Below are 4,618 nucleotides of genomic sequence, written 5' to 3'. Positions count from 1 at the left end.
CTGTAATCTTGAGGGCGATCCTTTGTTCATTTGATCACATCATGATTTCATTCATCAGTTGACTCTCTTGCCTTCCGTTGGCAGGCACTGGTTATGGTTAGGTTAGGGTTAGGGTTAGGTGCCTTGAAGGCAGCCATCGCAGCGCTGCCTGGTCACCATTGAGTGTATTTTTGAGGCAGAAACAACCTTTCAGTGTAAAGGTAGGGGCTGTGATCTCCTTCTTCAGTTGTCGGATGGAAAGTTGGAGATGTTTCCAATCAGCAGAAATCAGCTGGGACAGCCAACCAACACACACACTGGGGAACTGTAATCTTACTGGAAGCTGACTCGCTAGAATAGACACATGTTTTTTTAAAGCTATGTATTGAATAATTTGCCTGCTGAGAAACGAGTTTCTGGCATTCCCATTTGTTGGGGGAACTAACCAGTGGTGTAGTCTAATGTATCTAATGTGTAGTGGGTATACTGTACTGTATATATTGGCCAGAATCTGCCTTTAGGGAAGGGGGGGCATCTCATAGTGGGGGGTCTGGGTGTCCTCCCCCAGGGAAGTTTTGAGCGTCAGCAGCTGCATTTTTGTTGTATTTGGATACAGTTTAAAGGGGTGATAGAATGCAACACCGATTTTACCCTGTCATAGTTGAATAATGACAGTTTAGTGGGTAACTAGGACATACATAGAACCTTAAAATCCCATTGACACCCCTTTCCTCTGCAAATCTCACAATTTGAAACTGCCTCTGAAAACAGGCGAATCTCAACAAAGCTGGAAGTTGACGTCAACCTCCCAAATCCTCCTCATTTGGCTCAACCTTCTATCTTTGTAATGCCCCCATATTTACATAGGCCACTAACTGATCTGAGGTCAGTTAGTCTTCTAAATCTAGGTCGTGCAGATCACTGCTATTCCATTACAAAATTCACTTCTTAGACTTTTTTATGCGAGAAATCAACTATGTAAAACTCAAATATGGGCCGTTTTATGAAAATTGATGGCTAATTGCAAATTTGGTAAGTCAGTGTCGGACTTCACAAGCTCCACAATCTGCCGAGACAGGCGGCGGCTGCTGGCCGGGTTTGCTGCCTTCCCTGTCGGCCTCACCGCCTTCACAGACTCACTGAGCTGGAGCTGTGTCAGGATCTCCCACACGAGCTGCGCAGTGTACTTTAGAAAAGAAGAAAGTTTGGAGGTTTTGCAAGGATATTGAAAATGAACCATGGTCGTAAATGCAGTGTTCCAGACTGTACAACGGAAGGTTTTTATGTCGCAAGAGTAACGTTAGTCACTAGTTATAATGAAAGTGTCGAAACTTTTTTATTTTGTCTCGGCTGTTTTAGCCGCTCAGCTCGCGCCTGGGCATGTCTGGGCATGTAACAGACAGCGTGCCTGTGTGTGTGCGCTGTGCAGCGGAGTGTGTCAGTGTGTGTGTCTGTGTTTGTGTGTGTGCGGTATCCTGCGGTGTGTGAGTGTGAGTGTGTGTGTGTGTCTGTGTGTGTGTGTGTGTGTGTGTGTGTCTGTGTTTGTGTGTGTGTGCTGTGCGCCCGGAAGCAGTGTGTGTGTGTGTGTATCTCTAATGTGTTTGTATTGGATTCGCTCAACCAATCAGCGCGTGTCTCTAATGTGTGTGGGGGCCTTTTTTCCCCCCCCCCCGCCCCGCACCTCATCTAAATATTCACGAGCATACCATATTTGGAAGAAAAGCTGTCGTTCCAAATAGAGCCAAAACACAGGGATGCATAAGGGCCAAAAACAATAGCACCTGGGCCATTTTCTGCCCAACCAATGTTACATACCCCATTAGGAGACCATAAGGAACAGTGTGGAATACTCTATATAATTATTCTATCACCCCTTTAAGGGGAGGACCCCTGAACCTCCTGCCAAATATGGTCCCCCAAGTCTTTTCCCAAACCTGGGGAAAAGTGCCCAGTGTAGTTAAACAGGAGGAATGTGAGGTAGAACAACATCCTGTCAACTGCTACTGTTGATTCTGCATCAAGCTGCACAGTTTGGACATGTGCAGTGTTGGGTGTTCTTTTCTTGAGAAAAAGGTAAAAAGTCGCTCCAACTTCTCTCCTTCTGTACAAGATTTATTTCCAAGCAATAAGGCAGAAAAAGGGTACAAGGATGCTTCGTTCTGAAAACTCTGCAAAATGTGCCCCGAATCCTTTGTCTAGACAGTTTAAATACTATTCTACTCCGGCGCGTTCTTCTCTTATTGGTCCGGCAGGTGTCAGGTCTTTTTGGTTATCCAATGGCTTTTCCAGACGTGTCCTGTGAGGGGAGGGATTCTCCTTGAAACATGATATGCCTAGTTTTTAAATGTTGTATTTAAATGTGTCAAAACTGGTTAAAAGTTCAAACTAAAAGCAAAGATATGATGTATGTTCCTTTAATTTTGGACTGGCATGTTTATCATCTGTCAAGGAGCCTCCCTGATCTTCGCACCTGTTCCAGTCGCACATCTTCTCTCTGGACAAAGAGCTGGCAATGTGCCAGCCTGTATCACAGCGGGAGACTGCTGACTTGACACAAAACGTAGCTGAGTTCAATAGTTCAGATGACATCATCTTCTAGAACTTTTCACTATGGAAAGTTACTGGGGAAGGCTGTCCCAAAAATGAAATCTTCCCATCAGACACCCTAGCAACAGGCTCTGAAAATTCTCATTGGAGGATTTCTTTCTATGCTCTGTGTTAACCCTTTTTCTGCACTATGAGTCAAATTGAAACATTCCATTACATAGAAAGAAAGTTATTGAAACTGATTGATCATATAATCATTAGTGATTGCATTTACTTGGGCCTTGGTGTGGCTTGTTTTGTTGAACTTGGCACATGTTATTAACTGTTAATTCTTCACAATTCCCTCCTTTCACACCATTAATGGTGTGAACATCTATGTATAATCAATCTTATAAAAGTTGAAAGTTGTAGGAAAAATATAAAAACAAAGAAATAAAGAGTATGAGAGAAAAATAAAATAAAATAAGCATGATATATAAAAAGCATGCAGTAATGGAAGTCTCGAGCCAGTTGATCTAACTAACATTTTCCCAGCTAAACTAAACAAGCAAAACATTTAAAATATTATAAGAGTGTAAGTTCCAATTGAGTACACCATGATTTTTCAAAACGGTTTCTTCCAGAAAGTTTGTTTCTAGTCTTCTTCAATTCGGTTGTACTTATTCTGTCAAGGGTGAATTTGTTGTGGTAGGATCACACTCTAATTAGACTAAGGACACAATGTTGTCCTGTTGCGCTGTTTCTACGTATTAACTTTTTAGAATCAGATTGTCACTTTTTCCAGCGCAGCCAAATCAGTACTAACCTCCCCAATTGAACGGGAGGGTGCCTGGGCAGGTGCACAATGTGTGAGGTGGTGCCAATTTGCTCCTGTTTTTCCTCTTACTTTCAGGGCGTGGGATGAGCGCTCAATCACTTCCCATGGTCCTGTCCACCTGGGTTCAGACCATTTTCTTTTATGGACTTTCACCCTTACCCAATCTCCAGGCCCTACAGGAGTCTCACTTGCCTCTCCAGGGGTCTCCTCCGCATTCTGGACCTGAGTAGATAAAACTTGTGTGATGTCAGTGAGGGCTTTCATATAGTCATCTACCTCAATTTGCCACAGATCCAACACAGGGCCATGTCCTCCTTCCCTGGGTGGGCCTGGCATAGGTCTTCCTGTCAACAGCTCATGGGGAGACAGGTGAGTTTTCCCACTTTGGGATGACCTCATAGACATCAATGCCAGGGGCAAGGCATCCAGCCACTTCAACTTGGTTTCATAACATGTTTTGGCTATTTTCCTTTTTAGAGTCTGATTGGATCTTTCCACAAGTCCTTGGGAGGATGGGTGATACACTGAGCCAAATGTATGCTCTATTCCTATGTACTTTTCCACTTCTCTCAGTTTCTGGCTAGTGAAGTGTGAGCCGTTATCTGATCTTATGCATCTGGGTACCCCGTACCTGGGTATCAGTTAATTTTTTAGCCATTTTACGACTGTGCTTGCATCTTCCTTTTTACAAGGAATTGCTTCAATCCATTTGGTAAAGCGATCAACCATTACCAGAATATATCTGAATCCTCGTACCACGTTATCTGCTCCCATATCTGTATAATCTATACAGACTTCTTTGAATGGAGCATCTGGTACAGGAAATCTTCCCATTGGGCACTTGTATGTCTTTTTGTCATTAAATGCATTACATGTTGCACAGTCTGTAATGTGGTGTTCCACCATCTCTTTCATGTAAGGATGCCACCATTGCTGTTCTACATTTCTGATGGTCCTTAGTTTCCCCACATGGGTCGGCCCATGAGCTTGCTTTATCAACAAATGACACAATTTGGCCGGTGCCACTAGGCGACCATCATGGGCTCTCCATAGTCCGTCATTTTGCATTGCCCCTTTCAGAACCCATTGGTTCTGTTCATAGGGACCTGCTTCTTTTTGCATCTCTTTGATATGTTCTTTTGTCAGTTCTAAGCTGGTTTCTGCCTGCATACACACCATTTGACCAATGTATCCACCTGCTAATTTAGCAGCTTTATCTGCGGCATCATTACCTTTAGCAATAGCAGAGGTTGAATTTTGATGTCCTCTACATTT

Source organism: Perca fluviatilis, chromosome 2 (assembly GCF_010015445.1).
Source record: "Perca fluviatilis chromosome 2, GENO_Pfluv_1.0, whole genome shotgun sequence".
Classification (NCBI taxonomy): domain Eukaryota; kingdom Metazoa; phylum Chordata; class Actinopteri; order Perciformes; family Percidae; genus Perca; species Perca fluviatilis.
This window is presented reverse-complemented; position numbering follows the sequence as displayed.